Source organism: Vespula vulgaris, chromosome 8 (assembly GCF_905475345.1).
Source record: "Vespula vulgaris chromosome 8, iyVesVulg1.1, whole genome shotgun sequence".
Classification (NCBI taxonomy): domain Eukaryota; kingdom Metazoa; phylum Arthropoda; class Insecta; order Hymenoptera; family Vespidae; genus Vespula; species Vespula vulgaris.
The window spans coordinates 1,274,094-1,298,859 of record NC_066593.1 but is presented as its reverse complement, the minus strand read 5'-3'; the positions used below and the strand labels follow the sequence as shown (position 1 = coordinate 1,298,859).

At 38.1% G+C, this 24,766-nt stretch overlaps 2 protein-coding genes across 11 annotated transcripts in view; one reads left to right on the top strand and one right to left on the bottom strand.

Annotated features, from left to right (window-relative positions):
* Nucleotides 1–24,766, top strand: part of LOC127065470 (CCR4-NOT transcription complex subunit 6-like) — a 519,140-nt gene that overhangs the window by 404,527 nt on the left and 89,847 nt on the right. Inside the window, exon 1 of one of the 10 annotated variants that reach the window (XM_050997857.1) lies at nucleotides 11,661–11,803. The exons of the other annotated variants lie outside the window; for them this stretch is intronic. The gene's annotated coding sequence lies outside the window, so the exon portion shown is untranslated. Of the gene's footprint in view, nucleotides 1–11,660; nucleotides 11,804–24,766 lie in introns of those variants that run through there. 10 annotated transcript variants of the gene reach the window in all.
* Nucleotides 1–24,766, bottom strand: part of LOC127065493 (uncharacterized) — an 80,100-nt gene that overhangs the window by 9,452 nt on the left and 45,882 nt on the right. The gene's annotated exons all lie outside the window — the stretch shown is intronic.

The window sequence follows — 24,766 nt, the reverse complement described above, 5'->3', positions numbered from 1 at the left end:
GTCAAGAGTCCGATGGCTACTCGTTGATTAGATTCGGATAGTCGTTAGACGTCTAACGGTACAAGTACGACTAAAGTCGATCCTCTTGGCCTTTTCATCTCGACGAGAGACGAGATTTATGATTAATGATAAACTTACAATTGCCACGTATAATATTTCTGAAAGATTATTAAATAATATAAAATGAAAGAAACTCGGCACGCGAAAAGAGAGATAAATAGAGAAAGAAAGAAAGAAAGAAAGAGAGAGAGAGAGAGACAGACAGAGACAGAGAGAACATAGTACTTTGCTTAAAGTGAAAGCAACGCGAGTCAAGCGAGAGAATTAATTTAGCAAACTCTGAATTCTCTCTCTCTCTCTCTCTTTCTCTCTCTCATTAAACGGATATTCGTATCCAGGATGTTTGTGTCGGCCCTTTCTATTCTCGAAGGGACTCAACACTCTGAAGCTTAGTCTCCGTAGAATACGTAAATTGAACCGATTTTGAGAATATGCCTCTGGACACGGATGTTCCCAATCGGAGTAGCAGCGTAACGCTGAGAACAAAGCTCAATTTGGTACGCGAAAGCACCGACCGGTAAGCTTCCGGATTGTATACTCGGTGACTTCTCCAACGATTCTACTCCTATCTACTCTACTCTTCTCTTCTCTTCTCTTCTCTTGTGTTCTCTTCTCTTCGTAACCATCTTCTTCTCTATCTATACTCTTTACGAAACTCAAAGATATAGAAGAAAGATAGAGAAATGAAGAGAAAGAGACGAATCGGGAGAAATAAAGAGAAGAACGAAGGGTGAATGCTTTGATCGTCACCGCGTGATATCGAATTAAGTTCAAAAGGAGGAGGGGAAGGGAGAAGGGAGAAAAGGAAGCATCCCTCTTTTTCAAAGGAAGGAAAGGGATCTGTATGTGTATATATTTTTCAATGGATTTTAAATCATAAGAAGGTAAAAAGAGAGAGATAAACAGAGAAAGAGAGAGAGAGAGAGAGAAAGAGAGAGAGAGAGAGCACATTGAACTCTGACCCTTGCAAACATGTTTTTCTCCAATCCTTCTTTAACGAGACTAATTAGAGAGGTATAAGAAAACAAGATGTCTCTTTCTATCTTTTTCTTTATCTTTCTCGTTCCTTTCGGCTTTCATTTAATTACTTTCAAAAAGAAATTAAAAAAAAAAAAAAAACAGAAGAAAGAAAGAGAAAAAAGAAAAGAAAGAATGAATGAATAATGATGAATAAAGTAAAGATTATCGATTTTACTCTCTATTATCTGATGTTACCGATTAAACGGGTAGCATTGATACGAATCAGTTGACTCATGACTGTAAAACTTACGAGCGCGCGAATTCGACGATGTGAAAAATATCTCGATGAGAAGAGTTCGTGGTAATGGTAGTGGTACTGGTAGTGGTGGTCTCGGCAAAGGAATGCTGGAATATTGGGGAAAAAGAGAAAGGTGTGGGTATAGCTGTTACGATAGGTCGACAGTTGCGAATGTAGTAGGAGAAAGAAAAGAGAATACACTCGACTTCTGCGAATAGTATAGGAAGAGACACGATATGGACGACTTTGCTTATAACTTGAAAATCCTCTCTCTGTTTCTCTCTCTCTCTCTCTCTCTCTCTCTTTCTGTCTCTCTTTCTCTATCTATCCATCTATCTGTTCCCTTTCCTCTTCGTTCTCTCTTTCGGCCTCCAGCCATATACCGTAATATCACGTTCGTTCCTTTATCCCTTATCCCCCCATACATAGATTCTAGAATATCGCACGAATTCAGGTTCCAAAGCACCCACTTCTTAATCGTGCCCTTTGACGCGCCGAGAAATGGAAAAATTCTCGATCGAGTTCGTTCTCCGAATCCGTTTCTCTATACAGTCGTCATCGTCGTCGTCGTCGTCGCTTACATAGCCTAGATTCTTATCCTAAAACGTTTGAAAAATAAAAAAGAGGACATCTTGGATATATATATATATATATATATATATATATATATATATATATATGTATGTAAAAACATACGCGAATACATTGTATATGTGCGCATAAATAAGTTATCTAACTAATTGATAGTACTACAAACTTATCCGCTTGATAAACATACAATACTACTCTAACGATGAATAATACTTTACAATTAACGAATAAATGAGGTCGAGCAGTAAACGAGATAAATAAATTTACGTGGTAATAGGTAAATAATAACCCTTAGTTAACTTATTATATTATCTAATGTACGAATAATAACGGACAGAATTTTCCTTATTATTTCTAAGAAAAATATAAACACGTGGAAACGTCGATGGATAATATATCGTTTATATATTTTGCAAGACTTAAGCAACGTATACATGTAAACAGATATACTTAATGCAAGGATATATACTTGCGTTTCTCGTATTCGCCGCGTTTCATTCGCTATTCTTTTTAATTTCGTTATTAATTATTTCCAACTAATCCATTCGACGTTAACGTACACGCGGACTCTTTAGCTCATAATATATCGTATAAAAGATATTATGTATTATATATCCAGTTCATTAAATTCCGTTCTTGAACACGAAACAACGTTGCGTTGGCTCGTAAATCCCTTGGAACTCAATTATTAACTATGTATATCTTCAAACATTAATAAAATCTCCTTTATCGTAGAAACGGGATTAATTCGGATAATTGATAAAAAAGAACAAAAAAAAAAAAAGAGAGAGAGAGAGAAAGGGAAAAGAAACGAAAGAAAAAAGATCTATTCAATGAAACAGATCTACGTACGTACGTGTCTCGTTTCTTTTTTATCTTTTATTTCTCTTTTTTCGATCGAACTGCGAGTGTAGCAACAGTAGTAATAGTAGTAGTAGTAGACGTAATATGTAGGAAAAAATGGAAAAGAAATTTTAACGTCGCCGATATGAAACATCGGCGGCAATCGGTCGACGCTGGTACTACCTACGTCGTGTACACGTCACTATTTCATTTGCGACGTACTTGTACACCTCGTTCTTGGCTTTTACATTCGCCTCGTCAATATAAACATCGATAGTGCAAATAAAAATCAACGCGAAAGCTTTCTCCAACATGCGTACGCATAAAAATACTTCTCTCTCGCTCCGTTTATACACGCTTGCACATGTAACTTTTCGAAAGAGTAAAAGAGAAAGACGGAAAGAGAGAGAAATAGAAAGAGAGAGAGAGAGAGAGAGAGAGAGAGAGAGAGAGAGAGAACACGGTTAGCGCAATACGGTCCTGTGACGTTGTTGGAAATGGAAATGGAAGTGTGTCAGCAGGTCAATGGACCTCTTTCCTTCCAGATTCTCTCTCTTTCTCTCTCTTTCTCTGTCTCTTTCTCTCTCAGTCTTTCTCTCTAGTAATCTTTGTCTCACTCTTATACACGTCGTGTTTCGTCGTACCCTTTCGCTTCGTTCTCGTCGTTTTCACCGATGCATTAGCCCCCGACACGAATCGTTCGCTTTTCATCGGACCCTTAACTCCTTCTCTTTCCTATTTCATCTCTCTCTCTCTCTACTTCTCTCCTCTCTCTCTCTCTCTCTCTCTCTTTCTTTTCTCTCTTTCTCTTTCTCACCCTTTCTCACCCTTTCCACGCTTCATGGAATTCCCTCCGGACGTCGAACTCGCGGAGAATCTTTTCTCAAAGAGAGCTAAGAGCTCCGCCTTTTCTTCTCAAAGTCTTCTATTTTCTCGTCGTTTGGAGCATTAACCACTCTCCTAAGATTTTTCCCAAGGTTCATCGTCGATTTCTCTCGACGTTTCGTGCTCTTTTTTATTTTCCTTTTATTTCTCTTTTTTATTTTATTTTATTTTCTTCTTCTTTATTTTTTCCTCTCCTTTCTCTTTCTCTTTTTTTTCTTCATTTTTATTCTCTCTTTTTCCTTCTTTTCTTCCATCCTTAAAAAACAAATCAAAATATATATATATATATAGATTTACATCTCCCACGGAATATATCGGTTAGGTGGTATCAATGGTGAAAGCTAATTGTGAAATCGCGTGTTTAAGTCCCATAAATAGTAGTGTCACGGTTAATTAGAAATTCAGGAATTTAATGTTGCAAATTTATCATGATCCACAACGAGAAAGACTCTCTCCGTCTCTCTCTCTCTTTTTCCCCCTCTCTGTATGTCTCTGTATATCTCTTTCTCTCTCGACATGCAAAGACAAAGTTATTGAAAACATTGAGTACGAAACCATTGGCAATTTAATGGGTGAAAGTCGTCCGTCGTCGTCGTCGTCGTTGTCGTTCGTATATAGATCGTCCATTTCGTGTCTAACGGACGTCTAACGTTTGAAAAGTCTCTCGAAGCAGCGGTGAAAGTAGGAGGATGACTCATTCGGGCACACGCTCTCGATTCTCCGAATGGACTTGCTTTCGAACGTTGTTCCATCGATAAAGCGTAACGCCGTTCCTTCTTATCTTCTACGAGAGTCGAGAAACTTGTTCCCGATAACTCTAAGCGAGAGTCTCTGTTTTGGAAGGATGATTTGAGAAGAATCCATGCATAACAGATTGATATGGAATAGTATGGAATCTTCGTAATATTTGTCCACATCTTGGATATTTTTCTTTTTTTTTTGTTTTTTTTTTCCTATATACATACGTATATGTACGTATATAGTAGAAAAAGAAAGAGAGATAGATAGAAACATGGAGAGAAAAGTGAAAGAAAGAAATAAAAAAGAAAAAAAAAAGAAGAAATAAAAAACTTGCCAAGATGAAACGCGCACCAGAGCGACAGATTTATATAACATAAATTTAGAGGGTTACTCCGAAGCTCGTCCGAAATCTCGTTTGGCTCTTTTTATCCGTGCTTTATCCGTGTTTTCGCGGATTTTGACACGCACTTTTTCGTTCGTTCGACAACAATAAATTCTATCCGAGGGACGCTGATGGCCAATGGTGGTAGCCGTTCTGTAAATCTCGTTGTTTATGATCGAATGAATGCTTTATAGACCAGAAATTTGGACGGATTGTTATGGCCGTAGAAACGTTACGTCGGACCCGTGCCATGCCACTTTTGTTTGCTTTAACGCACCGTGGATATATCAAAACGTTTAGCGTGTTTAGCGTGTCTCACGGTAGCACCGGGCCGACGGCTTACGTAATCGTTAAAAGTGCGAGTTTACAGTGTAAACGTGGTGGCCATCGTTCGTTTTCCATAATGTTGAACGCGTCTGGTACCACTCATCGAATCGACGATGTGTGTATTTGTTTCCTCCTCTTTCTCCTTCCCCAACTAACCTTTTCACCCTTCCACCTCTTGCCCACCCAACACTCATTGTTACCATAGTTACGCCAATAGAACCGATCGTAAACACGCGTTTCCTCGTGAATTCGTGATTCTCCCTATTAATTTTTTATCAATCTCTCTCTCTCTCACATACACACAATAATGGATGCACGTGTTCTTCCAACTATATGATTCCAAACGTAACACAACATTGAATCAAACGAATTTGACTTCTACTAAACTCTCGTTCCGTGTTTCATGTTGTACGTAAGCAATTTTTACGATATACATACATACGTACATATATATATATATGTATATATATATATATATATATATATGTATATATATATATATATATATATATATATATATATATATGTAGAGAGAGAGAGAGAGAGAGAGAGAGAGAGAGAGAAGTAGTAGGTAGATATGTAGATACCCTTTGAATCTTTTCACGTCGTCGAGTACCACATCGTCTACTGCTACACCTCGTGAAAATTTCCAACGAAACTCCATATAATATCTCTTTTCGTAAAGTTTTAAACCTGTGATTCGGGTATCCGGTGCATCACATTTTCAAAATAATGCACACGCTCCATTTACTTTCCTCTCCCTTACCGAGACTCGTAAACATGAGAGATTTTTATATCTTCTCTCTCTCTCTTTTTCTTCTTCTTCTTCTTCTTCATATCACGTACCTACTTATCGTGATACTAAAAAGAGACAGAAAGATACTCACGCATTTTTCACAAAGTATACTTTCTAATAAAAGTCAAAGCTTCTCGTCAAAGAATCGTGTATACGTATATACATATACAAAAATATATATATATACATATATATATACGCATCTATGTATCTATCTAAACGAATACGCACACACTCACACGCACACACATATATATATATATATGCACACATACTTTTCTATATGCATATTCCGCAGATTTGCCGATCGATCCGACGTATATATCTATAAATCTCTTTCGAGCTCACGAATAACTGTACCTTCTGACCCAGCCACCCACGCGACTCCATGAAGAGATATATTGGGTGTCGAGAGAAGGACGTCCACCGTCGAGAAGATACTTTTTTGCTGCTCGTCCAATGCCAATTCTTTTTCACGAAATCGAATATGGTTGCGTCCTTCTCTCCTCTTTTCTTTGACGTATGTCCTTTTTCGTACACGTCTATAGCCATTAATACGTTTCCGAAAATGGACTTACGATCTCTCATCAATTTTCTCGAACCTTGACATACAATCGCTTATTTTTATCAATATCATCGTCATCGTCGTCATCATCGTTATTATTATTATTATCATTATCATTATCGTTATTATTCACCTTGGAATAATTTAAATAATATTTAATGCGCATGAAAATCAGTGTACGAGGAAAATATCTTTGAAAGACAAGCATAGATTATTACGTTAATGTATACGTAAGTCTACTTAATTAGTAAAAAGGAAATACATGCGAGAGATCAGAGCTATCTATCTATCCATCTATGTATGTATTTATGTATATATATATATATATGTATGTATGTATGTACGTATCTATGTATGTAAAAGCAGCGTCGACGGAAGTAGCAGCTTCGTTTATTTTCTCAACTTACTTTCTCAGTGTATTTCCTACTACCGCGTTAAGGTACGCACATCTTAACGATTACTTAACATCGTCCTCGAGTAAACGACCAAACTTACTTATACATAGAACTTACCTCTACTTTTCTCAACCCTAGAACCTAACCAATCCTCTACCTATCTCTCTTACAAGAGGGTAAAAGCTCTTCGAATAATTAGTAAACTATATTCCAAAGTTCTTTATCTCGTTAGATATTAAGATGGTATCGTACCTATTGATTAAGTTTTACGAGTAAACCGTCGATAAATAAAAAGATATAGATTACGAATTAATTTTTTACTTCGTTATTATCGATAACGGGAGAAAGAAGAGGGGAGATGTGAGAGCGGGGGTAAGGATAGGGGGTGAGAACGGAAAAACAAAACAAAACAAAACAAAAAAAAACAAGAAAAAAAAGGGATAAAGAGGAAACAAAAAACGGACAGAGGGGAAACGATCGAAGAGAATTGAGACGAGAAGAAAAGTTCTTTTTAAAAGAGAATGCCGTTGACACAAGCTCGGCTTTTGGATTCACTGACACGTAGAAGCTTTGAAAAACGTTCTGTAATACGTACATCCCCTATGCAACTCTGATCCCAGAGTATGTAGTATGTAAATACGGGCGATATATGTCGGTGTTCAACCCTTGATGCTCTTTCGATGTGTATGTATGTATATCGTCTCTCTGTGTGCTATTCTGTACGCGCCTGCGCAAACGCTCATGGACGCTCGTTTCTCGAAAGTACGAGTAGCCGGATATTACTTCCATGCAAACTCACCATTTTATTTCACTATCTTTGTCTCTCTTTCTCTTTTTCTCTGTGTCTTTTTATCTATCTCTCTCTATCTCTATACGTGTCTTTCTCTCTCTCTCTCTCCCTCTTTTTCTCTCTCTTTCTCAGTCTTTCTTGTCACGAGGAACGACTTTTGTTTCTGACGGCTGGCTTGGCTCGACTTGGGTCTCTCTAGATATTCTATTCCACTTGGCGCTACTCCACCAGACTTTTCTCAGCCTGGATTCTCTCTGGCTCTTCTTCTTTTGCGCAACTCATGCGGGTAGCTAGCTAGTAGCTAGCTAGTAGCTAGCTAGATGACAGAACGAAGGACGAGAAGAATGAAGGATAGGTGGATAAAGAGTGCACATGAGTTTCGATCGATAGTAACTCGACTATTATCTATCTATCCATCTATCTATCTATTTCTTAAACGTCAACATCTATTATCCTTGTTTTTCTTCTTCTTTTTTTTGTCCTTCGATCTGTTCCTCCGATGTTAACGCTAACTTCTTATTTTTTTCCCCCTTCCTCCGTTCCTCCTTCTTCCGAATAAAAGATCGAGGATCGATATTCCTTCGATCCACGAGACCATCCTTTTTTCTTCCTTATTTCTAGACAATTTCTTCTATCCTTCATTTTTCTTCAGATCCATCAGAGAATCTGTTTTACGTAGAGAAATTTGTACATATATATACATACATACATATATATATATATACATATATATATGTATATATATATATATATATATATATGCATCTACGGTACGGGATAGATTCAAATCGAATTCCATTTGGAACGAATTATAATTCCTCGTTAAACCGAGGAACGGAATGAATACGACGATTGGATTGGAGAAATCGATGAGAGAATGCCAGCAATGAATTTACTTAGCTATCGTCTATTGTCCGAACCTTAGGAATTGGATTATTATTCGTAAGGTTCACGCTCGAATTATTCGTAACGTCTCGGAGTTACCTAGAAAAACGTATAAAGAGCGGGGAATCGCTAAGCCAGCCGATAAAACGATGATTTATCGAGGAAACTTCGCTTGGGATTATAGCCAGTGGTAGTAACGGTAGCGTATGCCGTCTAGTCAACTATAATCGAATGGATATTTATGCATATTGCTTAACGCGCATCGCAAGCATGCGCTCGAAAGGAACAGAGAGAGAGAGAGAGAGAGAGATAGAGAGAGAGAGAGATAGAGATAGAGATAGAAATAGAGGTAGAGATAGTTTGAGAGATAGAGATAGAGATAGATCAGGGTGGATCAATGACGTTGACGATACATTATCGATTGGATTGCAATGGTGCTTCTCGAAGATGCAATAATTCTGCTTACATATGTACATATCTATCTATCTATCTATCTATCTATCTATCTATGTATGTATGTCTGTATGTATGTATGTCTTTACGTACATATATTTGTACTGGCACGAGTAAAGATGGAATAACTCCGTTAACAACAGTCCAAACTATGTTCTATTCTTGTACCAACGCTTTGGACGGAGTAGATTTTCTTTGGTTGAACCGAACGGATTTCGGGGAGAGATCGAAAAGAGCAAAAATGGCGGAGGTTGGGGGAAAAGAGGATCATCTAAATCCAGACTACGCAGAAACCGCACGAAGCTTTCTCGAAACGGTTATGCGGCATCTCGTCTTCTCTCTCTCTCTCTCTCTCTCTCTCTTTCTCTCTTTATCTCTATCTGTGTCTGTCTCTGTTCGAACTGAGATTACAAATGTGACCGCGGAACATTCAAAGTGACCGTTCGTATCGCCACTCTTAGACGTTCTCTCTCTCTCTCTCTCTCTCTCTCTCTCTCTCTCTCTCTCTCTCTCCTCCCCTCCATCCTTCTCTTCATCTCTTTCTCTCTCCATTTCTCTCTCTCTCTCTCTCTCTCTCTTTCGTTCGCTTGCTCTTTCGTGCATCCATTATTCATACTCACGGTATTCAAATAAAGTAAATAGAATTTATGCCTGTCCCTGTGGCACTTTAAGACCGGCCCGGCGTCTGAATGTAGGTGCGTTGGGACAGAACGACGAGATGGATGGTGGAACCGAGTTTCGATCGATTTCTTTGTCCCACTCTGTCCCAACTCTCTTCTCTCTCTCTCTCTCTCTCTTTTTCTCCTTCTTTCTTTCTTTTGAAACCACACGAGAAACCGTTATTACTCTTCGACCATTATGTTCGAACGTGTAAGACAATACGACTTCTTCCGATTACAACTTGCTTCCCTTTTCGATAAGTTCTTTCCGTCTTTTTCTTTTTCTTTTTCTTATTTCGTTCCGTTCTTCCCTCTTCCCGCTTCGTTGTTTCTTTCTTTCTTTTTCTTATCTTTTCTTTTTTTTTCTTAGTTTTTTTTTCTTCTTTATTTTTTTCTCCTTCCCCTCCTCCTCTCCCTCCCCCCTCCCCTTTCTTATCGAACGTAGAGACTCCACGAAGAAATACGGCCACGCGCGCCCGTACGGCCGCGTTATCCGTTAGTTTCCGTAATTTACGATACAGTAAAGTCGTATAATGCGATGACATTTAGAAATATCGCGTGTCGAGGCTAGCGCGAAGCGAAGAGCGCGTCGTGCCACCTACACGACTCGTTATAATCGTGGGAGTATTCCCTTGATGTTGTAAATAATGTTTGTTTTTCATAAGGCGTGGGCCATACCAACAGTAAGATGTTCCATATCCATGCTGGCACGTTTATAAATTACTGGGAATAATTTACATCGAACTTTTACTCTTCTCATTATCACTCATCCTCCCTCTTACCCTCTCTATCTCCTTACCGCCAGCTTTCTTTCTTCCTTTTTCGACTTCTTTTTCTTTTTTCTTTATTCCCTTTTTTCCTGAGGGGGGAGGTTTCTCTCCTTTCAATTTTTTATTAGAAAAACTAGAGAGACTCGCATCGGAACGTAAATCCTTTAAACATTTCCTTCTTATACGTACGTATGTAAATAGTTATATAAATGGTGCATATGAAACTCACCCATATGGATTACACGGACGAGATATAAAAAAGAGGACTGTTATAATTATTAATAAAACGGTAGGAGGTAATTAACGCGGTTAATTACGGTTTAATTACGATTCATTTCCTGCTTTTTTTTTGTTTTTTTTTTATTTATTTCTTTTTCTGTCATCTTTGTTTTTCTTTTACTTTTCTTTTCTTCTCTTTTCTTTTTTACGACGATCTTCCCTTTACGAGATTATTCTTTACCTCTAACAACAGTGTCAAAATGAGAGATAGTATTCATCTTTCTAATTAGAATAGAAAATGGAGAAAAAAAGAACGAATTGTATTGGAAGAAATCGAAAGTTGTGAATAATGAAGAAAAGAAAAAAAAAAATAAAAGGTGAATACCAACGTGAGATAATGATGAACGAATCGTTGCGATCGATTTATCGATGATTAGAAAGAAAAACAAGTAAAGAAAAATAAAGAAAATACAAATAGGAAGAAATGAAAAAAGAGAGAGAGAGAGAGCGGAGAAAAAAGAGTGCAGTCGTTAGTCGTCGACGCAACGTGCTAACAAAATGAATTGTACGAGTAAAAGTGCAATTCCGCAGCATGTGCGACCGCGAAACTCTTCGTCGAGATTATTAACGCGGCCGCGGAACATTTAAAGCGGAGGCCGCCGGTATCGCCATTTGTAAACGTTTCCATTATTCATATCCACGGAATGTATTTGAATAGAGTAAATGGAATTAATGTTTCATCCTATCTCTCTTTCTCTCTCTCTCTCTCTCTCTCTCTCTCTCTCTCTATCTATCTATCTTTATCTTTCTCTATCTTCGACACGACTCTTTGAAATAGTACAATTGCGGAAACTCGAGGTCGACCATTTATACAATAACATTTGTCATTTAAACGTTGATACATTAATGATTTGTATAAATTATTTCCTTTCAATGAAAAAAAATATATATATGTACATACATATGTATGTATGTATGTATGTATGTATGTATGTACATACTTTCACTCATTAACTTTTCAAACATTTTCATGTTTCAGGTACGTACACGTGTAGTTAAGTAGAGACTGTTTAGTGTCAAGATAAAAAAGAGGAAAAAGAAGAAGAAGAAGAAGAAGAAGAGGAGGAGTTAAAGATGTGCGCCTTTGTCTTTATAAGACCGAGTAAGAAAGAAGATAGGAAAAGGTTCGTAGATTAATCCTTTCAAGATCGACTGAGATAGCTACGTGATTAAAGGTTCTTTCATACTTAAAAGTACGATGGGAACTATTAATCCTGATAAATGTATATTACTTAGCTTACTAAATAACCAAATACATTATTTTTCGATAAAGAAAACATTTTTAAAGAAATAGGAGAAGGGTGGGAAGGAAATGTTATCCCGAACGAAATAAAATTTATTTTGGTGAAGGATTTAAAAAATATTTTTGCGAATGAGTCGACTCAATCTAAATCGGAGACTCGAAATTTCTTTGAGTTTTTTTTCGATTATAAAAGTACAAGATTTTTTTTCTTTTCTTCCTTCTTTTTTTTTTTTAAGCAACTCTAAGCAACGACAGTTTTGTAATGGACAACCGAGGGAAATCTTTTTTCTCTTTCTAACGAATTTAATCGTATGAATGCGCTCCAGGATCGTAGAACGTTCGGATTACGAAATGTCAAGCGTGAAAGGACGAGCATTCCAATGGAAAATAATCCGCAGCGTAAAGAGCGTTTGAACAACTAGTACGTCGAACGTTAAACGCGTATCGCGTTTTAGAGCTTAAAGGTTAACCGGTGGAACGAACGCGGTTCGTCCTCATATAAAAAGAGGATTTGGATTTGCCAAGATAAAACGGATGGCTTTGACAATGCGTTGAAGGATGATGATTGATTATAAAAGAATATGCTGCGAGTGTAGAGAAAGTATAATAAACCTGGAAAATCTCTAATTTATCTTATATTATATTTGCATATTGCATACGTATGTAGTTATACGTATACGTCTACGCGTAAAGTTTGACTAAGAAAAAGAAAAACATTTATAAAAATACAAAAATACAAAGAAAAGAAAAAACAAGCAAAAGAAAAGGAAAGATTATCAATGCGGTAATACCAGAATCTTATCTTCTTTGCTCGATATTCATAGAACAATTGTGGTGTAATCGAGCGTAACGCAATTATCGCCAGGACGGCGGAAGCCGGAACGAATTTCGTGCGAACAGTGGCTGGTTGGTTTGCTAGCTGGTTGGCTGACTGACTGGTTGGCTGGCTGGCTGGCTGGCTGGCTGGCTGGCTAGCTGGGTGGGTGACTGGCTGGCTGTCTGACTGTCTCACTGTCTGATTGTCTGGCTGGCTGGCTGGCTGGCTGGCTGGTTGGTTGGTTGGTTGGTTAGCTGCTGTGAACTCGAGATGCGATATTATTTCTTCTTTCCCAGTGGTGTTGGTCGGAGCAAAACAAAAATAAGAGAAAATTACGAGAGCATCGGTGCCGCCAAAGTCGTCGTTTCATTTCCATCTCTCGTCGTTTCGCATCCCTTTATCGTGGACTTTCTTTCTTTCTTTGCTTCTTTCTTTCCTTTTCTTTTCTTCTGTTCCTTTTTCTTTCCTTGTCTTTTACCACCAACATATATTTCATATGTTTTCAAATAGTTTTCAGAAGGTCGTACGCGTTGTATCGTAATGTAATCAAGAAAGGTCGGAATTCAGGAAACAAAGCAATGTTCTCCTTTCGAATCATCATCCCTTTTCGTCATTGTCAGACGTTGTTCCCTACGTGGAGTTTCCCTCTATCTTTCCTTCGTCCTTTTCACGTCGCGTCGCACGTAGACGTCTTGAAGGATTTTAATTACTCTCTGACTCCCGGCACGGATGAAAAGCGCCACGCTCTGGCGCGCTTCAGACTTCTTCGACAAACTGCTTGGATGAACAGAGGAAGGAACGAGTAACGTTGTAAGAGAAAGAAAGAGAGAGAGAGAGAGAGAGAGAGAGAGAGAGGGTGGAAGTGGATGGATAGATGCCATTTGTTCTGCTTCGGTACGATCGACCCGTGAGATCAAATAAACGGATTACAGTGAAGAAGTAGTCCCGAGGAAGGAAAGAAAATAGCGAAAGAGAAGGAGAGGAAAGGCAAACGCGAAACGATACAAACGAAAGTGGTGTAAAACGATTGTTGTTTAAAGTGTAAGAGAAATAAAGAGAGAGAGAGAGAGAGAGAGAGAGGGAGGAAGAATGGAAGAAATAGAGTAAAATTCGTTAGATAATCAATTGGAAAAATTGCTCGAAAGGATCGTTTCTCTTCTCGAAACTTGCTTTCAAGGGGAATACGAAGAGAAAGAAAGAGACAGACAGAAACAGAGACAGAGACAGAGACAGAGAGAGAGAGAGAGAGAGAGAGAGAGAGAGAGAGAGAGAGAGAGAGAGAGAGAGAGAGAGAGAGAATGAGAAAATCATCGCTTAACGGCGAAGATGATCTACGAAGGAGAAACGAGCAACGATGCAATAAGGAGTGGTATTAATAAAGAAGAAAAAGGGAAGGGGTAATGCGAAGGGGAGGAACAGAATGGAGTAAGTTGATTGCTTCGCGCTATCTTCACCTATCTGTTGGATCTCCTTTAAAATGAGTTTTACTCGTACCTTTGATGTCGCCATCGCTATAGAGATCCCAAGCTGGGATCGAGTTTAAATCCACGACGAAGATGACCAATCCTGTGATTGTGCATCTCTCTCTCTCTCTCTCTCTCTCTCTCTCTCTCTCTCTCTCTCTTTCTCTCTCTCTTTTTTTTCTTTTTCTTTCATTCTTATTCTCATTCTCATTCTCTTTCTCTTTCTCTTTCTCTTTCTCTTTCTCTCGTACTTTTTCTCTTTCGAAACATCTGCAAGATATTGCAACTAACTGTACATCGCTTTTATTACTCTTATCATGGTTGAAAAAAAAAGAAAAAAGAAAAATTGAAGGAGCGGAACTCTTTTAATCGATATAAAAGCACTCATCGATTCGTTGAAACGGAATCTCGAGCTTTTCAGAGAGAGAGAGAGGGAGAGAGATAGAGAGAGAGAGAGACAGAGACAGAGATGAAAACAATAATGACTCTTTCAATCTTCTTCATTTTTTCTTTTTTTTCTATTTTTCTTTTTATATATTTTTCTTTATATATATATATATATATATATATATATATATATATATATATATATATATATATGTCTTCGTTTTATTTATTACTAATAACCAACCAGTCATAATTCCAGCTTCGATAAAAATCTTCGAAGAGAACGCTAGGTCATTTTTATTAAATAGCTATTTAATTACTTAATAATGTACCCTTGACAATACGAGATACAGTAGTATCATTTTGTTCTTAGAAAAAGATTTAGCTATCTAGCCTCTATAATAGTTTTCTTCTCTTGAATGACACGAAAATGAAAAGGAAAAGAAGGAAGAAGAAAATCGAAAGAGATAGATACAATGCACTCGGGGTAGAGATACGGTGGATACACGAAATATTTCTAACGGATTGACAGGATCGATAGGTTCGATCGATGTTGCTTTACTCCAAAGAATAGTAGACACGGACTTACGACGGTGACACCGATGGAAAATATCTCCGAGGAAAATTTTGACGGAGAAAAATAAAAAAAAAGAAAGAAAGAAAGAAAGAGAGAAAAAAAAGAAAATAGAGCTAAAAAAAAAACAGAAAAAAGAATCCCGTAAGAGATCTCTTATACGCTTTCGACAAGAAAATCGCCTTTCAAACGCTTTCGAAAGGAACAAAGATCGAGTAACGTTGTATTTGAAAAGAGAAAGAGAGATAAAGAAAAATAGAAAGATAAAGAGAAAGAGAGATATTCCAGTTGTTGGTATCGTTAGCCGATTCTCTCTTACTTTCGAAAAGGAGCAGAAGAAGAAGAAAAATAGGAAGAACAAGAGGACGAGAATCCTTTAGAAATAATCGCGTTGATAGATATAAAATTCTCGTATGGTAGATTTTCCCGAACATCATCGGATATAAGTAAGTAGTGTATTTATTGTTTCGATAGATAGTACAGGCGATATCGTTTATCGTATAATAAAAAAAAAAAAAAAAAAGAAGTAGCCAAAGTCGTATTTACGATTTGGAGTAAGTCAATAACGCCGGATCGATTTAAGGATTATTGGGGTGAACAAAAAAAAAAAAAGAAAAAAATAAGAAAAAAATATTATGAAAAGAAGAACAAGAAGAAAAAAAAAGAAGGAGGGCGAGAGGGATTCTCGCGTAAGCTAATGCAGGTCGTCCGACGTCGGTTGGTTGCCGCAGGTGGGCGCATGCCACGATCCGTGTGTCGCGATAACACGGCCTCGAGTCTCTTTCTATCTCTCGACAAGTTAATTCCGAGATGGCGGTCAGTGGACGATACTCGAGTCTCATCTTCGTCGTTCTTTAGACCAAAGCGAAAGCTACTTTTCTCATCGTCGTGGACGTCATCGTCGTCGTCGTCGTCATCATCATTATCATTATCATTGTCGTCGTCGTTGTCGTCGTTATTATCATCATCATTATTTTCTTTCTCTTACTCTGAATCAAAATAAAGAAAAGAATACTGGATTTCGATCGGTATTTTATGCTAATCAGCGAAACGCAAAGCACGATGCTTCTTAGGGAAGATAAACGGAGAGAGAGAGAGAGAGAGAGAGAGAGAGAGAGAGAGAGAGAGAGAGAGAGAGAGAGAGAGAGAGATCGCTAGTGTCAGATTTACCATTGTGATTAGGATCAGCGCTGTGTTCGAAGTAGAACTTTTCTAATCCTCTTACACACTTAATGACCTCTTCTAGAGACACCGCCTTTCTAGAGCTCTCTTAACCTCCTCTTCCTCCTACAAAGAAGAAGAAGAAGAAGAAGAAGAAGAAGAAGAAGAAGAAGAAGAAGAAGAAGAAGAAGAAGATGCAAAAGAAAAAGAAAGAGGAAGAGGGAGAAGAAGGTTTCTCGATTAATTCATGCCCGAGAGGAGCAGAGGAATACGAGAGTCTGGCCACTTATCCTTATCTTACCTTAAACCACATGCCTAAAGCGTCTCGCGTTAATCAGAAAGGACGAAAGAAAAAGAAGAGAGAGAGGAAGAGAGAGAGAGAAAGAGAGAAAGAAAGAGAGAGAGAGAGAGGACGTTTTACCTTCTTTCTTTCTTCCCCTTCTCTGATCTCTCTAACCAATCGAGAAGAAGAAAAAGAAGAAGAAGAAGTAGAAGAAGAAGAGAATTCACGACTCGCACCTGTGTCCAAAGAGAATTCTTACTTGGCTCGTAAGAATCCTTCGTCGCTCCGACAAACGAGCCACGATACGAGAAAGACGGCTCGGAGGGAACCCTTTCGTTGTTTTCAAGTTCCACCGCAAAAAGTCGTCTTTCGCTTATAGCCGCTTATAGGCGCTTATAGCTACGTTTCTCTAACGATTAGTCACGCGTTTGGATTGCAAGCGTTCTATGTGCTTACTTACTTACTTACTTACTTACTTACTTACTTGCTTACTACTTATTATTTATGTATTATGAAAGAGTGTTGTATACGATAGAACGATAATAGTTTTTGTTCTCGTTAAGAAAAGATAAAAGAAAAAAAGAAAGGAAGGAAATTTCTTCGTATTAAAAATAAATAGGAACGTGCGTGCTCGTAACGAACGTGTCTATCCAATCATCCGTCTATCTATCTATCTATCTATCTATCTATCTATCTATCTATCTATTTGTGTTATGTAGATAATTACGTATATATACATGCGCATGTATATATATATATGTTCGCTCAACGAAATTCACGAGCGAAATTACGTACTCGAATTTGTCCGTTCCATAACTTCGAGCAGCAAAATCACAACGTGCTTCTGGCAGTATCGTGCTTCTCGTCGCCTCGTCTGTCAGCGGTTTCCAAATTTATAGCATCGTTGTAGTCACGCAACTATGACATTAGCTACGCTCTCACGACATACTATTTACAGCCTACTCTCCTCTTTAATATTCCCCTTTTTCTTCTAGTAATACGATAAAATTGTTTGCCCCGTTGTTTGCGCGCGTATAGCGAACGAAGAAACGAGAAAAATTATTTTCATATTTACCCATTACTATATACGAACACTTGAGGAGTCTTAACTGATATTTCTATAGAAGGGAAAACCTTTTTCCCGTTTTTTCCAATCTTTTTTTCTTGTGTTACTTTTTTTTTTTTTCTATACCAGACTATCTCTCACAAATTATACGGGAACGTTAATTGCCTTTGGTAAAAAAAAAAAAAAAAAAATCTTATATATCGATTATCGTATAGACTGACTCGAGACGGGTCGTCTATCGATAAGAAAAGAAAAAAAAAAGAGAAAAAAAAAGAAAAGAAAAAAAGAACGTATCTTTATTCCTTCGTCGATCTATGTTTTATTTCTTCCAAGAAATACGTAATATTATCGAACGCCTAGATCATAGAGAGATTCTTCCTTTTTTCATTACGTTTCTCTCTTCCTCCACCCCTATCTCCTCCCTTACTCGTGCTCCCTCACCTTCTCCTTTTTTCAACTGTTTTTACCTACTTATATTATACCTTCGATAAATCTTTAAAAATGGATTAAAATCAAAGAAAAATAGTTAACGAAGCGCAACGATATCGAAAAGTAATCTCTTGGATATCGGTGGTACCCGTAGTAAAGGGTGCCTTGGCCTTACCGGCGGCCCTTTATGTTTGTCGTGCGCCGGCATTGCTAGTCACTTCCAAAGGGAGATCGCAGTCGATAGGTTCGGGCCATTGCATCGAGTATATACCTATCTACCAACCTACCTACCTACCTACCTACCTACCTATCTACCTACCTACCTACCTACCTACCTACCTACCTACCTACCCGGGCGAATGCCAATTATCTGATCCTGCCTATTCCTCCCTCTTTGTGTATATTCGCGTACGTGTATATTTACGTATATATGTATAGGTTTCTCTATGTGTACGTTTACATGTACGTCCACGTCCAAAGTGTACGTGTGTAGAACGCGTAAAGGCAACTGTGTTAGATCTCTCCTCGCCATTCGGATGCAACGTACGCAGGAGCAATATCCAGATTATTATCGTGCACCCTTCGTGGCATAATCTTCCGACCGGATCGCGACCACGAAGCGTGCCATTATATGCTCCGGGCAGGTGGCTTTACCTTCGCCTCGCCTTACAACCCCCACTCCACACACGATGTCCCGTCCCGTCCCGTACCGTATCCCGTTCTCCTTTCATCCCTATTCCTCTATTTTATCATTTTATACCTTTTCCATTACGATCTACGATACATTTACTTCTTTTCTCTGTTTCTTTTCTATATCTTATATCTCCTTGATATTAACGAAATATTATTGATTTTCGATACGCAAGACGAATTTGTTTCTTAATTCGTTCGGATAAATATAAAATCGTCTTTCGACTTCACCGTCGTCTTTCTTTCTCTTTCTCTTTCTCTTTCTCTTTCTCTATGTTTATCTTTCTTTCTTTCTTTCTTTCTTTCTTTCTTTCTTTCTTTCTCTTTCGGTATCCTTTAACAAAAGTAATCAAATTCATGAATAATAATGGATGTTACAACGGGCAAGCTTACGTTTCCGTTTCTGTCTCTTCTGTTTCGCAAAATGCAAATGCATTTGCTTTGGGACCTGGTAGTATCCCTTACTGTATACTTACATACATTGGTAAATATGTATATGTGTATGCGGGTCCGTGTGTTTGTTTAAAGCAACGTACAGAAACGGAAGATAAGGCTGTCACGGTGTTTGAATAATATCGCTTTCATTTTCCAACATTTCCAAAACGCAAAGTATCTTTTACTGCTTTCTCTTTTCTTTTTCTTTTTCTTTTTTTTTCTTTTTTTTTTGCTCGCCAGAGAACACACGAGGAAACCAAGTTTCCGATTCTTCGGATTTACACTCGGTTACGGGTACGTCTCCATTTAAAAGCATTATGGAAATTTCACGGTCCTTCGTAAGAAGGTCCGCGTAGCAAAACCGCGTAACCGTTTTCAATTATTCATGTGACGAGAGTCCATCTACCTTTCATGATAGCAAGATTAAGTGAGAACTCTACTTGATATCGGAATTTTTCGATTTTTATTTTATTATATTATTCTCGAACGTGTTCTCAATGAGAGAGAGAGAGAGAGAGGGGAAGAGAAAAAGTAATCCTATATGAAAAAGAGCGTTCAAAATTTAATTTACCACTTAACTCTTTCGAAATTTTTTTTCGTTCGCTTTTCCCCTTTCCATTTTTCTCTCCTTTTTCCCCTCTCTTCTTTTTTTTTCCCTCTCGCCTGAATTTGTTTTTATTTCTCGTAAAATCACGGTAGTGAAAAATCGATTCGCAAAATCTTTTTTTTCCATTTCTTTCGTTTCTTTTTTTCTTCTTCTTCTTTTACTTCTCTTCCTTATACTTTCCGTGAGACTTCCAGATTAAATTAGAATTTATTTATCTTGGTTAAATTAAAATTATATTTAGAAAATAGATGGATAAAGTTGATTCTAGCTTATATTTTAAAGATGGAACAATTAAAAAGTATTTATCGTTGTTCCATCGTGGAAAGTACCATAAGTGGTTTTGCCGATCAAGCCGTTAACGGGCTTAAAAAGGATTCTTTCGTTTCCGCGTTTAGTTTTAGGAAGTCGAATTAACGATAAAGCTTTTATTCTTCCAATTCCGATCGTTACCAGCGATGCCTCGCAACTTCGTTTTGCAAACGAACGAACGAACGAACGAACGAACGAAACGAACGAACGAACGAACGAAACGAAACGAAACGAACGAACGAAACGAACGAACGAAACGAACGAACGAACGAACAAATGTACGAACGAACGAACGAACGAACGAACGAACGAACGAACGAACGAAGGAAGGAACGAACAGGAAGTGCATTCGAACTGTTTAAATCCCTATTCTGGCAGGGGCAATCAGACATGTCTATCTCTCTTTCTCTCTCTTTCTCTCTTTCTTTCTCTTTCTCTCTCTCTCTGTCTCTCTCTCGAGTCTCTGATCGTTCAAGCAGAGGTAGAATCGTACGAGCTCGGACGATTCGTCGTTCGCAAACGTAATCGCGAAACGTCCTGACCCTCGGAATCGGTATAACTGCATCTGTCGACGAAAGAGGAAATGAAAATTGAAAGGAGCTACTTTCATCTTAGTATCTTGAACGAACCGCATCATTTTACTCCTATTAATACTTATCAGTAATATCGATTTTTTTCTCTCTTCATAATTTTTTTTTCTTCGTTCTCTTTCTTTTCTTTCCCGTTTTAACGGCGTAACATCTGTATTAAAGTTTTAAATAAGACTTAAGAGTTATTAGACGGGACATTTCTCTTTGATGCACAATTTCAGATAAACTCGATAAAAAGTTATTTATAATGTACGTTCGTTGTTATATCGTAATTGTATTTTCTTGCGAACGTTTATCCTAGCTGTCGCCTATGAAAATTTATTAAATTCACTTAGCTCGAGTCACGCGATAAAGAGGAATAATTATCTAAGCTTGTTCGATAATATAGAAAATAAAAGTTTCTTATTAAATATTACACGATGAAATTTATAATATTTGTGAACGAAGAATGAACGACGATGTCGAATCGAGGATAAATTAAACAGATTTGAATATATCCAAATTGATTCTTCTTAATTTTTTTCTTTTCATTATCTTTCTTTCTTTTTTTTTTTTTTTTTTTAAGAAACGATACTATCGTAGCAAAATCTAATGATAGATCTAAACGAAGAAATACGTAGAGAAATAATTCGGGAATTGCAGGAAAACGATTGTTTCGATGTTCGATTAATCATATTTTTCTCTTTAAAATTCTTACATTCGGTTCGAACGCTCGAACGCGAATTTATCTCTTCCATTTAAACTGGAATGACTTTATTCAGGACGATTTGCTTGGCGGAACTAAATGGTCGAACCCGATCGGTCCTCCACAGTTACGTCGTCGTCGTAATCGTATCTTCCGTTGACCACTTACAGTCTCGACTGCAAGAGGAATAGGAAGAGAAGGAAAAGGAGGGGAGTGAAGGAGGAGAGGGAGGAAGTGGTAGAGGAGAAAGAGAAGGAGATGGAGGAGAAGGAGGTAGAGGAGGAGGAAAAGGTCGCAGAAGTTGTAGGTAGGTGCGGAGGTGGGTATTGGGGTGGCCGAATAGCCCCAGCGTGCCGAGTGGATTTAATTCACTTAACCGAAGGTACACGCGGGGGGTTGAAACTCGTTACCGGTGCCCGGTTTAATTGCGTAAGCCAGCACCAGTGCTTGACCATTAAAAGCTCGAGTCGAAGGGGAGCTTCGAAGCACGAAGGCCGTGACTCTCTTCGTTCGGCCTCTCTTCCGAAGAAGAGACAAAGAGAGAGGAAGAGAAAAAGAGAGAGAGAGAGAGAGAGACGCGAATCGAATCAATTTCTCTCTGAGCCCAGCGTACTGTTAATTCGAGTTTGCCAAAGACTATTCCGCGCTTCGATCTTATCGGAACGAATAGAATCGAATTCGATTTCTTCCCCCATCGATTTCTCGTTCTAAGCCACGTTAGATATCTCCTGTTATTTTATAACTACTTACATGGAACGAACATCGTTTAAATAACGCGTTCCTGGCTCGTGTTAATTTACCTAACGTACAAGACGATATCTATAAATTGGAAATATCTTTAATTTCGATTTTCCGAGACACGTTTACCAATGATACTTGTAAAAACGTTGAGCTCGTATTATCGACAATAATTTCAAACGAGACGGATCGTATCCCTTCGATCCCGTTCTTCCTTTCTTGGGTGATAATAAAATCGACGCGAAGTATATTCCAACAATTCGATCAATTTGAAAGAAGAAAGAGAAAAAAAAAACAGGAAAAGGGAATAAATAAAAAAGGAAGAAGGACCGAGCCGCCATTGCGTTTAACCGAATACAACGATATAGGTACGTGTCACACACGTGCTATTTCCTCGCGTTCGCGATAAACGAAGTTTCAAATAAACTCGCGTCCTATCGCGTACGTGGTGCCAAAGGGGCTGAATTGCGCTAGAGGGACATGGACTGTGAGAGCTGACCTTTTTCCGCGACCGGATATTACGAGTATTGGTCGATCCGTGGAAACACGTACCTACCTACCTACCTACCTACCTAGCTAGCTACTACAATAAAACGTATGAACGAAACCTAATTTGAAATCGCGCGTGTCAGCACGAATCGTCTCTACCTATTTTCTTTCATACCCTTTACCTTTTAACGTTTCTATATGTATAATACGGTTTGAAATCAAAATCTCAGCGATAACAAAAGGTATCGAATAAAATATACGCGCTGAGAAAAGAGAGAAAGAAAGATATATATATATATATATATATATATATATATATATATATATATATACACACATTTTTTTTTTGCAATATGAAGGAGGGACAAGATGGGTAAAAGAGAATATTTTTGAAGTTTCCTTCAAATTGACAGTGATACGAGCGCGCGAATATATCGGTCCACGGTCTACATTCCAACACAAATCGTATTTAAATGCTCGGTTTTACAACGCAATAAAGTAAATAACGTACCTGTATTCTTATCTTTATGGGACAGACTTTAGCATGGAAAATAAAGGCGTTATGCGACACGAACGTTCTGTTACATTATCGCTTTTTTTTCTTTCTCTATCCATCTCTCTCTCTCTCTCTCTCTCTCTCTCTCTCTCTTTCTTTTTTTTCTACTTCGATAATCAAGATATTTTTAAATTCGACGATATAAACGAAGAAGAAGTTTACTCGATGAAAAAGATCGAAACACGAGAAATAACGGAGAAAAGTCTCTCTCTCTCTCTCTCTCTCTCTCTCTCTTTCTCGTTTTTACTCTTTCTCTCTTTCATAGATATACAGTAGTGCCGGTTAACAGGGTAAAGACCTCGACGTAATAATAAAGATAGCAAGTGCAGCGCTTTGCGGCCTTTCCTGACCCGATGGCAAAGTCGTTTCACCTTTGCGCGACAACCGATAATAAAACTGAATTGCACCTTGTCTGATTTGCCGACGATTAAGTCGAGCTTAACGTAGTTGCCTTATTCCTTTCTTTTTGATTTTTTCATCGTTCGTCTCTTTTATTCGTTCGTACGAACGCATCGGTAAATCTAAGTTCTCGCGCGCATATCTATGCACCGGCTGAAAGTCTCGTTGAAAGAGATCGAGAGAGAAATAGGGATGAAGATGAAAAGAGATAAATAGATAGAGAGAGAGAGAGAGAAAGACAGAAAAAGAAAAAGCACACGAATGGAAAATCTGACGTTGAGTGGAAATGTCACGCGAACCAGAAAACATGAAACGACGTACGCGCGACCCCTACGACCCAAGGGAATCGCGAGCTACGCGAATTTTTCACCACATTGAAAATATCTTTCTCTCTTTCCTTCTTTCTCTTTCGCGTGGAAAGGAAAAAAGAAACGAGACAGAGAGAGAGAGAGAGAGAGAGAGAGAGAGAGAGAGAGAGAGAGAAGACCCAGAGCGCCCTTCGAGGGAAACTTACAGCCGTTGCACGCGTTCAAGCGGAAACTGATATTTCCGAGTTACCCAGCCTCGATTCGCCCCGAAGAGAATAACTTGAGGGAATGTCTCAGTCCTCGAGTGACTGAGAGTGACAAAATCGAAGTCGTCGGGTTTTTCTTGCTCCTTTTTTCTTCTTTTTTTTTTCTTCCTTTTTTTCCTTGCCTTCGTTCGTCCGCTTCGTTGCACCCCTGAGTCTCACCCTTCTCTCTTTCTTTCTCTCTCTCTCTCTCTCTCTCTCTTTCTTTCTTTCTTCTCTTTTTTTCTTCTTTTTTCTTTTTCCTTTATCGCTTCAAACGAGAGATGATGAAGCGCTTTACATACTTTTTCATATCTCTTTCTTTTTCCCTTTTTCTTTTTTTTTTTTTTACTATTTTCTTTCTTTTTTTCCTTCTCTTTTCTTTTATTTTTTTTTCATTCCAGCTTGTCTCGATGCCTGGAAATCTTTCTCTCTCTCTCTCTCTCTCTCTCTCTTTTGCTTCATCGAAAGGGAATTTCATAGCGTAGTAGTTCAACGAACCCATCGATTCATTCCATTGATTATATTATAAAGAGGAAATTGTACTTAACGTATGCGAGAGACTTTCTGTCCACTAGTAAGTACGTTCTTCCTCCTAGTACGCTTAAGCCTGGAT